This window comes from Pseudophryne corroboree, chromosome 6, assembly GCF_028390025.1.
Source record: "Pseudophryne corroboree isolate aPseCor3 chromosome 6, aPseCor3.hap2, whole genome shotgun sequence".
In the NCBI taxonomy this organism is placed as follows: Eukaryota; Metazoa; Chordata; class Amphibia; order Anura; family Myobatrachidae; genus Pseudophryne; species Pseudophryne corroboree.
Window position 1 is genome coordinate 152515585 of NC_086449.1, and position 13916 is coordinate 152529500.

The 13916-nt window shown below is 42.5% G+C and overlaps 1 long non-coding RNA gene across 1 annotated transcript in view; it reads left to right on the forward strand.

The window, feature by feature from the left end:
• The window catches only part of LOC134935070 (uncharacterized), a 158775-nt gene that overhangs the window by 105913 nt on the left and 38946 nt on the right, over window positions 1-13916 (forward strand). The window contains exon 2 of the long non-coding RNA XR_010179875.1: window positions 6619-6660. This is a non-coding gene — a long non-coding RNA (uncharacterized LOC134935070). The remainder of the gene's footprint in view (window positions 1-6618; window positions 6661-13916) is intronic.

A 13916-nucleotide genomic window follows, 5' to 3' on the forward strand; every position in this document is an offset into this window, starting at 1 on the left:
TTTGCAGTGAGTTCATTAAATTTATTTTACAGAATTATAATGTAATTTACACCCTCCTCATCAGTGATCAGAGATAGTTCCAAAAAATTGTTTTGTTGGGGCCCAAACAAACTAAACACTTCAGCCACAAAAGTGTACATGTCCTTTTTAATATCCAACATAAGAGTAGCTAGGAGAGCCCAAGGACAATTCCATCTTGCACCACTTTTCATTTCTGCCACAGCTGTGGCGCAATGTTTCATAGCTGTGCTATAAACTGCCATGTGTTTGTGCCGCTGCTCTGTCACTTAGTAACCATCCAACTGCTTCCTTTGGCCTAAAGCGCATGAAAACAATATTGTGAGCTGCGAGGTAGTCGAAATTGACTGGAAATGAGTGGAAATTAATATTATTGAGGTTAATAATACTGTAGGAACAAAACAAGGCCCACATTATGTGATTTTAACTTTTTTGTGTCAATTTGTGGAACAAATCCAAAATCAAACCAGTCACAGTTGAAATCCAAAACAGAATCCAAAACCAAAAACGGACAAAAAAACTAGAACCAAAATTGGTCCGGTGCACATCTCTACTTAGAAGCTGCTTGGTTTGTTCTTTATTCCTCTCTACTTTATATCTCTCCAAGTCTTAGTACAGTGCTGCATGCAATATTGAGATCTGCCACCTCCACCTTCTTACTAAACTCACAGCTCCGCAAGTTCATTCCGTGGATTTTTCTTTCAACAGTGTTCTTCCAACAAGCTCTTTTCTTTTTCTTGTTTAATTCTTTTATTTTAACACCCTGAATGTTGAGATAGTGTGCATGCCCTCTAATTACTTGCAGTTCTTTATACTCTATGAGGTGCTGAGTAGTATTAAATTGCCATTCCCTGCCATGTGGTCGGGGTTAAATCATAGTCAGTTAAATGAGTTTTATTTGTAACTGCCTGAAGAATTAATGATATGTTTTACATTAGCTCTTAGTGTGGCTAATGAGATTTCATATACCATAATGCGGAACACTAATAAGATCGTTATGTCAAACTGAGCTAAATTGGGTTTTTATCTGTTGCTTGATCTTAACCAATTGAACCGTTGCATGTATTAAATTATGGAGTCATCGGAACGTCACATGATGCCCTGGAAATGGAACATTACAGTCTCGTTGGTTATAATTGTATGAAATGAGTAGATGCCAAGTTCTACAGGGTGGAACCAAAAATAGACTATTATTCTTTACTATTCCTAAGCACTACATAAATGAATCATTACTGTACATTTATATTTTGATTTCCTCTTTATATTGCTCTTTGGTATGCAGTATTTTTGTCGGATTCACCTGTTTTTGCCACGAAGGCTGGTGCCCACAGGTAACAATACTTGTGCCAATTAATACCAGCTTTGATATAGAGATGTAACCGTGCGCATCTTTGCTGCGATGCAGCATGCTGCAACATGGCTTGCTGCATGGTATGCCAGGCTGTGATTATTTGCAGCTAGTGATTGCTCCATTAATTTCTAAAGGAATTGGTGAAGCGATCACCGCCTCCGAAGTCGCAGCCTGGCACACCATGAAGCATGCCATGATGCAGCAAGCAGCATCGCAGCAAAGATGAGCATGGTTACATCTGTAAGAGCTAGAGGTGTTTGATGTGTTACATAGACACCAACAAGATATGGCAATGCTTGCTTACTGGATGTAATCTGCCCCAATTCATGTATCTCAGAAAGCTTGAAAAACGGGGATGCTGCTTCTGTAACAATTAGGAAATCACTGGTAATTATGTTATCACTATCTCACTGGTAAGTGAATTAGATGATGCTTCTGCTGTGAGGGGATAAGATGGATTTATTGAGAGTGTCAAGCTGCCGAAAATTGATGTCGCACTTCTGCTTAATTTTAAGGTGCTCTGGGTAATATTGTTAATGAACAAAATAACCTGAAAAAAACAACTCTTTTTTTTTATTATTCAGAATTATATTATATATTATATCTTTAATTTCATGTATTCTGTTTGCTCTGCCTCAGAGCACAATGTAAAGCATAATACACAATCGTGTACACGATCTCCTTAGTTTCTGGCTTTGCATAAGCTGAGGGTGTTTGTGCTATTTTTTGGCTTTGGAAATAATCACTGTGAAGTTACCATATTGTTGGACTGGGGGATGCATTCAGCATCCCGATGGATGGTATGCAGGCAGTCATGTGACACCACTGGGGAGACCGGTACCGGAAGCCAAAAGCCGACATCCCGAAGGTACAGCAAGTATCAGGGAAACTGTTAGGGTTAGGGCCTCTGGGTGGGTTAGAGTTAGGTACTGGAGAGGGGTTTGTCCTAGATCCCCTGAGGCTTAGCCCTAGCCGACACCTCCAGACAGTGTCGGACTCGGGCATGTAGGGCCCACCTTGGGAATGCAGTGGTAGGGGCCCATGTTTAGGGGTGTGGTCAGTCTGCAGAGGGTGTGTGGCCTGCCACCTCATTGGTTTGACTAACCATTAGGGAGTGCAACGTCTATGCCCCTTCATAAATATATACAGTAAATTAAGCTGCTGCATGCATGATAATGTTCCAGATTAATAACAGATTAATAACAGCAACTCACTGTAAAAAATACACCATAATCCAGTATAAGGTAACATATGTAAAACGTATAATTCAAGTGCACAGTCTGGAACCTGATCCTTAGAGCAGGAGGTGGGCCCCCAGGCAGTGGGGCCCACCAGTGGTTTCCCCTGTACCCCTATGGGCCAGTCCAAGCCTGCCTCCAGATTGTTAGGGTTGGGGAGTGGACGAGGAGGTGGTGGTGCAAAAATACTTACGACTTCTGGATTTTCAATGTTGGGATGCCGGTACAAAGTCACTCTCAGTCTACAAAGCTGAACAGGGCCTGATGATCAGGCTGCAGCCTGGAGAGCTGGGTCCTAGGGGTGGGGGAAGGGGTGCATCGCTGGCACAATAGATTAATTAACTTTCTTTTTTTCTTTTCTTATTTTTACCTCTGAGCGGCGATGGCTCATTTCTGCCATCGCTGCTTATCTACCCTAAGCTTTTCATCGGGGCCTCCCCTTCTGTCACTAACACCCAGGCTAAGATATGCCGGCAGCTAACAGCAAATCCAATGCTGTTAGCTGCCCTAGTGCGGTACTTACTCTCAGCTTGGTCTCGTGAGATTACCAAATCTCACGAGATCAGGCTTAGCACACAGACTGCACCTGCAGCTAACAGCATCGCTTATGCTGCCGGCTGCCTGCTGTCAAGACCTAAATAAGATACTAAATATAAAATAAAGAAGAGGAGCTCCAGGGGCCCTGGACCAGGTCCAGGAAAGAGGAAGGTTTGTGCTGCGTCTTAAATTTCAGGGGGCAGAGGAAGAATATTAATAAGAATAATAATAGTAGTTTATATCTCCCTTATTCTATCTCTTCAGGGATTTCAATAACAACAAAAATGAGTGACAAAGACTCCCGCGGCCCATTTAAAAAGCCAAGTGTCATTTCGTATTATTGTCAATAGTTTATATTTTTATAGAATAAAACAAAAAATTACAATTGTATCAGCAAACAATAATTGAATATGTGGTAAATTTTGACACATTATTACAGATTTTTAGCTGAATATGAGTCTAGGGCGGCTATAACCCTTAATCAGGCCCTGAAGCTGAAACTAATAGCTATTATTCTGCAAATACCGTATATCACCTAACATACTGTGTTAGTGGAATTTGTGTGACTCCCCGGGCAAGGTGGTAATGGAGGTTGGTACTAACTGAGAATTCACGTGTGAATCGACAGTTCTCATCGAGTTCTTTGAGAGGCAGAGGAGTCCCGTTTTGGAACCTTTGAGCATGAACATTCTCCAGGTTTATTCCTGGGGGGTTACATTTGGCATAAAATATATGAAGCACATTGCTTTTTTTTGTGTTTGCCATTTTTACCCTTGAATGTAGCAGGATTTTCATGATCTTATTCAGGACTTTGTTTTGCTATAACCACTTTGGCTAGATCTATTACATATACCCTTACTTATGGGGTCCAATACTAACACTAATCTTATAAATATTCTAAAATCCGCGCTCATTTGTCATTTTTCTTGCCCCCTTGCTAGCAGTACCTGGTCGGTACACAGGTTTTTTATGTTCTTTAATCGGCTTGTCAACTTTCCAACATGGGTGCCTGCTCAGCTGCTGCAGAAGCATACCTCCTGACTCCAATGTTGGACCCAAACTCTGGGTGGTGTTAAAACAGCCCCTGTTCTCGATACCCCAGACTCAGTTATTAATTCTGCTTTATATTTTTTATCTCTGCGTATCTCGGCAGCGGGGAATGAATTAATAACCACCTGCCTGCAATCAAAACCATTTGTTGCCAGGCCAAAGTTTGACTCACATCACTAAGGGGTGTATTTATTACAGCTAGATGAGCCCTTTCTCCGGTGATAACACAACCGAGAGATATTTTCCCAGATCCCCACTGGATGGCCTTGTGTGGCAGAGAGTTAACTCTTATCACTCTCGGCCAGTATAGCTGAGGCACCTGAGTATCATTGTGTTGCCTTTTAGGTTTTAATGGCAAATCATCACCCCTATTGCAATTATCAAACAGACCCATAAAATAAGGGGTTTTTAGAAGAAAGCTCAATAAATAATGGCCTTATGATCTCTTCAGGAGGGGGAGATGAATCACACCATGGAGAGAAATAAGGTGGACAGAGATAAAATACCAACCAATCCACTCCTATCTAGAATTTTTCTATAACAACCTGTAAAATTAGTTAGAAGCCAAATGGTTAGTACTATTTCTCACTCCACTTTATTTCTCTCCAAGGCTTGATACATCTCCCCCTCATGAAGACATCATTAGACCATTAGTCTTCCCATTTTCCCCTGAATCCTAAAGACAATGGCCCAGAAAAAAAGTGAACAAAGTTTAGGTGCAACTGTCCTTGGAAGACACGTATGACTTTTATACATGCTGATAGTAAGAATATGGACTCCCATAGTGGGAAGATCACTACTTGCTTTGACATTGCCTTGCTCCTAGATGAAAGATGTGAAAGATGAAATATTACTGAATGTTAACTGGAGCCATCAGTTTGTTCCCAACACCCACACACATTGGAGACATGCACTTTGAGGCTTCCCAACCTCCATTTAGTTTGTGCCTCATGCCTCTGTAATGTTACTAGCTTCTAGTGAATGTATTTGTTATATTTCCATTAATTAGTCCAGCATACAAAATGGCCGCCTTATATGATGGGTATAATTTAATCTAATTGGCTAGTTGAAACGATAACTGTGTAATGTTTGGCCAGCTCAAGTCAGAAATCATAAATTAATTGATCCAGAAGACTAGTTATATCTTTTGTGTAATTGGCAGGCTAACTACAAAGATTAGAGGTAAATTATAAAGGAGACATGTACATGTATGTTATATCCTGATCCATTAGCAAGATCACATCAGGTATAAACATCCAAAATAAATGGTACCACAGAAGTATTTTTTTTTTCTATTTACAATCAATGTAACCATTTCCCTCTGATTTGGAGACATGTGGTGTTCTCTGCTCTGTCTTAAAATTAGAGATGAGCGGGTTCGGTTCACAGAGAACCAAACCCCCACGAACATCCCGTCCCGAGCCCGGGATCGAGCCCGGCTTGGAACTTCCCGCCAGACTCGGAAACCAGAACAAGGCAAAATGTCATCATTCCGCTATCAGATTTTTGCAGGATTTGGATTCCATTTAAACAGCCGCGCATCGCCGCCATTTTCACTACAGACTTGGAGAGTGAAGGAGACAGACCTCTTTCTCTCTGTGGGTGGTGGCGTTGGGTGGGGTTAGTGTGTGCTTTGTAGGGGTGCTGCTGCAGTCACTGTGGTGTACCTGTGTGGTGTTACGGGTGCTGTCTGAGCTGTCACTGGTGTTTCATGTGCTGTTACGGGTGCTGCAGCTGTACATGGGTGTAGTTGTCCTCGTGTATGCTGTAAACTATAGGGGTGCTGCTGTTAAAATAACATTACACTGGCCCTGTATGCTGTAAAAATTCAGGGTTGCCGTTGTTAAAAATTAACAGCACACTGCTCCTGTATGCTGTAAAATATAGGGGTGCTGCTGTTAAAACAAGATTACACTGGCCCTGTATGCTGTAAATATTCAGGGGTGCAGTTGTTAAAAATTAAAATCACACTGGTCCTGTATGCTGTAAAAATATAGAGGTGCTGCTGTTAAAATAATATTACACTGGCCCTGTATGCTGTAAAAATTCAGGGGTGCAGTAAAATCAATGTACAGTACACTGGCCCTGTCTTGTATGCTGTAAAAATTCAGGGGTGCAGTGAAAATAAATGTACACTGGCCCTGTATGCTGTAAAAAGTCAAGGGTTGCAGTGAAAATAAATGTACACTGGCCCTGTTTTGTATGCTGTGTAACCCCTCCTTACTCACTGTGACTTGGCCAACTCGGGTTACTGTAGAATTAACAAGGCGTGCCTCCACCCAAGCGTTTTATATATATATATATATATATATATGATTGGCTTGCTTGGGAAAGCCAGTAAAGGTAGGTATACAGATATTCTATGGGTGCTTTTCTGACTTGTGTATTTATTACCTTATGCCTTCTGTCTTCTTTGTCTTTCAGACTCGGACCATTCAAATGCCATCAACCTCAATCCCATAAACGGTAAGTATTTATTGAACAATAATGAGCATCATACACAATCCCTGTCGGATATGGTACTTGTACTGACTTGCTACAAACATTTGCATATACAATATGTAACTCGGATACGTACTTATATTAAAGACTTCAGTGTAGTATACAATTTACCCTTGCATGCATGACAAAAAATTTAGAACCGGTAAAAAACTTGATAAGGTGAACTTAGTGTATGTTCACATTCACCTAGGTACCTCAATCTATTGGGATCACTCGATTAATAGTTGTAAGCGCTTTAGGAGCGGGTGATCGCTATGTAGTTCCGTGCCGGTATACCTGACTATTGCGTTGGTGCACAGTTGGGGCCCGGTGTAGTCAGCCAAAAGCGAGGATAAAGGACTCCGAGCAAGGAAACCTCCTATTCTAGGGGGCTATTTGTATTTCCATATGAATTAGCTTTCGAGGTCCGAATAAGGATGCATCAGGGGTTCCTTCACAGATAATATGCTTTGGGCTGAATGACCATATATAACACCTGATTTCTCACCTTTATGAGTCAATTGTGGCCATAATGAGTTACTCATACGATGAACCCTTCCAAAAGGGGTGAGATATCAGCACTATTGGTCACATGCCATATTACAGGTGGATAGCTGGCAAATGGGCTAGAAATGCTGTCTCCTTATCCTGACGGACTGGTTGGTTCAGTATCCACTCACACAACCTGGAGTGCTGCAGTTTCCACGCCCTGGGCAGTTAAACTCAGTTTTGGGCAGCTACACTATCAGGGTACTTTCTAATCCCTATAAACTGGTAAATGCCTTTCTGTATTGCTACAGGCACTAAGTGTCACACTGTGTAATGGATGCCAGGGCGTCTACCGACACTAAATGTCTCACTGTTTAATGGATGCCTAGGCCGCTACAGGCACTAAATGTCTCACTGTATAATGGATGCCTGGGTGGCTGTGGAATGGGGCGTTTACAGAGGGATGATGGGGTGAGTGACAGTCATACTTCTCCGTAGTGCTGCTGTGAGAGTTCACTACTAAGTTCCTCACACTGCGTTCGGGCTGTGCCTCTCGCTGTCACTCCTGGCTGCGATCACCTCCTCTGGGTGGCCCCCTTCGTGATGCTTCTGCTCTGCCTGGGTACAGCGAACACCGCACCGGGTATCAATCACCACCGCAGCACTTTGTGGATCGCCTGTGTCTTCTCCTCCTGCTGATCAGACAGCTTGGGCTTTCCTCAGCTCTGCTCTCCCCAGCTCTCCAGTCACCGGGGTCCACACCGCTCCTTGTCTGAGGCTATCCACTTCCTTTCCCTGCGACTGACTGTCTCCTTTCTTTTCTCTGTCACCCGCCTCAAGCTGTCCAACTGACCCCAACTGTCTCCTGCCGGGACTCACGGCTCCCCAACTGTCATTGTCCCTGCGCATGACACATATCCAGGAGCCACACCTCTCCTCACCTTATGCCTCTTTGAAGTCTCATACTCCATTGTTTACCGCATATAACTATACCACACATATTGGCAATACATTTACAGTGTTAAATAAAGGTTTATAAGCCATGGTTTACACCGGGTTACACTGTAATAATTCTAAGGTGCAGTGAAAACCAATGTACACTGGCCTAGTCTTGTATGCTGTAATAATTCTAGGATGCAGTGAAAATCAATGTACACTGGCCCTGTCTTGTGTGCTGTAAAAATTCAGGGGTGCAGTGAAAATAATTGTACACGGGTCCTGTATGCTGTAAAAATTCAGGGGTGCTGTTGTTAAATTAAAAGTACACTGGTCCTGTATGCTATAAACATACAGGGGTGCAGTGAAAATAAATGTATACTGGTCTTGTCTTGTATGCTGTAAAATAACAGGTGTGTTGTGAAAATACAGGGGTGCTGGCACTGTCCGCGGTTGTGATGTCTAGGCCTGACCTTCACAACACTGTATGGGAATAGGAGGCTCCTACCACCATATGCATTCCCCATGCAAGTGCTGGGAGGAGCAACGCCAGTCCAGTTGCTGATATTGAGATTGAGGATGTCACTGTAGAAGTACACCAGGATGAAGAGGCTTCGGTGTGGAATTATTTCTCCACAAATCTGGACAACAGGTGTTAAGCCATCTGTTGCCTTTGTCAATCCATAATAAGTAGGGGTAAGGATGTTAACCACCTAGGAACATCCTCCCTTAATACGTCACCTGCAGCACATTCCTCATAAGTCATTGTCAAGTTCAGAAACTTTGGGTAATAGCGTAAGCAGTCCACTGACACCTAAATGATGTAGTTTGTTTGTTTGAATAGTATTTCTCTGTGAGGATGAGGATGTAAACACGGAAGGGGGGTGGGGAGGGATCTGAGGATGAGGACGACATCTTGCCACTGTTGAACCAGTTTGTGCAAGGAGAGATTAATTGCTTCTTTTTTGGTGGGGGCCAAACAAACCAATCATTTCAGCCACAGTCGTGTGACAGACCCTGTCGCTGAAATTATTGGTTTGTTAAAGTGTGCATGTCCTATTTATACAACACAAGGGAGGGAGGGCCCAAGGACAATTCCATCTTGCATGTCTTTTCTTTGCCACATCATTCCAGGGGTGCTGCCCTATATGGGGTGCTGCCCCTCTGCCCTATCAGTCCAGGGTTGCTGAGTGCTGACCCACTGCCATTTAAGTCCAGGGGTGCTTTTGCTTCTGCTGTGCTGTGTAATTCTCCAGGGGTGCTGCCTATGCTGTATAAGTCATGGGGTGCTTCTGTATAATTCCAGGGGTGCTGCTGTACTTGATCCTAGGTTTAAATGAGAGCCTAGAGCAGTTACTGTATGAAACAAGTTTCAACATCACAAACAGATTTGTGAAAACTAGCCGCAAAAGGTTAAAATGGAAATTGCCGAAGTGTTTTTAAATAAAGTGAGGAGAGACCACATTTGTGACCAAAGTCAGTGTGACTCAGAAGACACTAAATCATAATCCAGCGCAACTGCCGGAGAGGTAAAATTGATATTTTCTGGTGGAGCATTAGAGAGAGGTTCTTCTCAATTATTTCATGTTAGAGACTCACTCAAATGAATGGCTCCAATTAGTCAACCTTAATTTTGATTTATTATTGATGTTCCACATTTTGGGATTATTTATTTAGAAGATGCGCATTTGTTATACAGGGATCTTCTTTTCCTAAGGGCTGCGTAGGATTATCGCAAGACCTTGCGTTGTTTGAAGAACAGAGTTTCAGTAATCTTGCATTGCATCAGATTTCCACTGCACTGCAGCACTAGATGGGCCAGGAGCTCCTGTGAGGCACAAGAAGATGTCTGACGTGCCAGGTTGAGGCATGCTGTGGGCACAGAGGTTAGCATTGCTTCCTCCAACAGTCTTACTTTTAGTATAAAATGAGTTTAGACTGTAGAGTGGTAAATTCCACTAGGGCAGGGGCTCAATAACAAAACTATTTACTGCACAGTCGAGCTTAGTCTTTACCGAACTCACCCGAACTCAATTTGCCCCATCCGGGGCTGCTGTGGGGGCTCTGGAGGGGCTGCTAAAACATCTATGGGGCTGCTTTATTTAAAAATAAAATATGAATAAAATAAACAAGACACACAGGTATGCTCACATACGTGTAACTGGGACACACAGGTATGCTCACATGCATGTAATTGGGAGCTGTGAAAAACAAAAATAAGGCATCTGCCACAATATATGTAAATAAAAATGCAATAAAAAATTGGAAAAACAAAGAAACCCACAAGATTTTCACAAAATAAGTCTCCAGACTCCGTGGAGGGGAAAATATCCAATCTTGATCCTTTGGTATACACCAGTTTATTTGCATTCCAGCATTAAATCCGAGATTATCTTAATCTCTGAAAATGGAGAAGGAGGTTCAATTTTGGAGGCTTTGGCCCCTAGTTTTTCAGTTTGTCCAGTAATGTGGTAATTAATAATTATATATCTGCTTGGTTGAAGTCCTTTCTGTTCAACACCAATATAGGAGTGGAGGTGAAAGCCTGTGTGTTGTTCCTGATTGCGTGTGCCTCTCTAGTTTTTAATCACCTTCTTGACACTGTCCTCTTCCTCTTGCCTCTTCTCATAATGTGAAAAGTCATCAAATATGGAGGTGGTATGGATTCAGAGAACTTGGCGAGCTTTTTCCAGGGGGACCACCTGTCGCTGAAATGATGGGTTTATTAAACTGTGCATGTCTTGTTCAAACAACATAATCCCAAGACAATTCCATCTTGCACCTCTTTTTTTTTTCTTTGCACTACTGTATGTGCTCTTTGGGGCCTACTTTTTTAAACTGCCATCCTGTCTGCCACTGCAGTGCCACTCCTAGATGGGCCAGGTGTTTGTGCCGCCCACTTCTGCCACTTAGCTTAGTCATCCAGCGACCTTGGTGCAATCTTTTAGACTAAAAACAATATTGTGAGGTGTGAGGTGTGAGGTGTTCAGAATAGACTGGAAATGAGTGGAAATGAATGTTATTGAGGTTAATAATACCGTAAAATCACAATTACCCCCAAATTGTGATTTTAGCTGTTTTTTTTTTTTTAAATAATCCAGATCAAAAACCAATAACAAAACCCAAAGGGCAGGGGTGTTTCTACAGAGGAGGTGGCCGGTGTGCACCTCCGGGTGGGCCCCCTCCTTTGTACGGTGCTGTAGAGTTCGGCATTGTGTCGGAGTCTAATGAGCATGCACAGTACTCCGGAAACATGGCACCCGCCATGATCTGGAGACCAATTTGGCTACCGTGCATGCACGGTGGCCATTTTGGCGGTGATTTCCACCGCGATCGCAGCTTCCAGTGCTGGACTCCGGAAAGGTAAGTATTAAAATGGGTGTAATGGGTGCAGTGTGGGCCTCCCTGGACCCAGGGGCCCGTGTGCACCGCACCCATTATAGAAACACCTATGCCAAAGGGTGGATTTGGCAAACCAATCCAGATCCAAAACCCGAGCGGGGTTCCAGATCCAAAACCAAAGCACAAAACCCGAAAAATGTCTGCCGCACAACTCTACTTAAAATAGAACAATATATTTGGCAGAGTTCTTACTAAATAATGTGTGAATGGAATTTATCTCTACAAAGTTATTGTGACATGACTGATGCACTTTAAAGAGGTAAATGAGTTTGCATTTACTGAGGCTGAGCAATGAATGCTGGGTCTACATGCCAGCTATTATGCAATCAGAAATCAGTATAATAGAGAGAGAACTGCTATGTCTTTGCGGGATCCTCACTACTACAATTGATTAAAATAATTTATTGCACCTTTTCAAAGTAATGTGTGTGTGCATTGTCCTCTTCATTGGCATAGTGGAAGCACTGGGGACCATTCTGTCACAGAATCACACTAGAGATTTTCTCACCTCTGGCTCGGGGTGAAATCACTTCTCTATGGTTTATTTCCTCTTTTATGCTTTGACCTATCTGGGTCAGAAGACTGATACAAAATCCATTACACAGAGTCAAAGAAACACCACTGTTTTGCTTTGTGTATTGAAATATTTTTTCACTATTTTTTGTTTCTTTTAGTCTCTATTTAATTGAAACATTTTCCATTTTAATTTTCCATACTGATGTCTTTCTTAGGCTTATGCTTTAAATGAACATTTTCCTCTAAGTATACCCAATAGGTAGGGTTTATTTTACTTCTTTAGGTACTGAAGGCAACTAAATCCACAATAGTCTGTTGATCTAGGTTTTTGCCCCATAAGACCTTTCATACTCTACTGTAAAATTTGTAACTGTAAGGATACTGCAGAGTAACTTTGGTTTTGTCTCTCTGATATGATTGTGGATGGGGATTCCCCATGTTTACATACTTTACATGTGTCCGCTCCCAGAGAAGCCCAAAGATGAGACGCTGCAGGGAACTTTGGGGGGCAGGGCTGGGTTCTGAAATCATCAAGCCTCACCATCACCTTGGGAACATTTCGCGATTTACTGGCCCATGGGAAAGTTACAGGGCTAAAATGACACGATTTGCGTCATTTTAGCCCCTCCCCACGGACACAGGAATACCAGTGATTATCTCTGTATCCTTTACTAAGGTGCTGGCAGGATGCTGAAGATCTGCCTGCTCTTCCAGGGGTGCGGGGGGCTTCCCCAAAAATCGTGAGCCTCGCTTTAATGTGTATATATACTGTATATAGGAATAATATAAATTATTTGGTGAGACGATGTGGGCTTTAGGAAATAACTTTCTAGGCTGCCTGCCTGCCTGCTGTGACCTTTGAGGTCACCTGAGGAAGCAGATAAATGGAAGGAGGTGCCCTGATGAAGGATGGTACCCACTGACTAGTGCCAGCTGCGGTACTGTCTGTAAGAAAACCACACTGTGTGAGTCAGACTGAGGGGAAGCAGTCTGCACAGACTGAAAGAAGCAGTTTAGGTGAACCCTCACAAAGAGGTGTATCATATCATATGGAAGGAGGCTAAGAAGGTTATCAGGCGTGTAAAGGCAGAAGCTGTGGAGAAAATGGCCCTCTCAGTAGCTAAATGGGGCAAAAACATTTTTTTAAGTATATAAGTGAAAAGAGAAAATCAGATGGTAGACTAATAAGACTTAAATCAGAGAGTGAGAATTTGGTGGAGGGAGACAAGGCAATAATATTTTTTTTGCTCAGTATTCACTACAGAAGGAGGTGGAGGAACCACAGTTAAGTTTCAAGGACAATCATAAAACTTAGGTACTGTAGATGAAAGTGCATTTACAGAGGAGAAGGTCCTAAGAAAACTCTCAAAACCATTAACAGAATTATTCAACCAGTCGCTAGATACAGGTGCAATTCCAGAGGACAAAAGTGGATCCCAAGCAGCATGGATTTACTGGGGAAGGGGGATTATTAATCATGGCAAACAAAACTTATGACTTTTTTGACTAGATGACTAAAATAATAGATTACGGTGGGGCGCAGATGTATCATATCTAAACTTTAGTAATGCATTTGACACGGTCCCACATCGCAGATTGGGACAGGATCTGGTGGTAAGATAACAGTTGTAGTAAATGATGTGCATGCTGTGGCGGGAAATGTTACCAGTGCACTACTCCAGGGATCTGTACTTGGACCAATTCTCTTTAATATCTTTGTTGGTGAGATTGCAAATGTTATTAAAGGGAACATATGTCTGTTTGCAGATGATACAAAGATACAGTATGTAACAGGGTATACACACCGGTAGGGGTAAAACAAGTGATTGATGATCTAGGTCACAGGTTCTCAAACTCGGTCCTCAGGACCCCACACAGTGCATGTTTTGCAGGTCTCC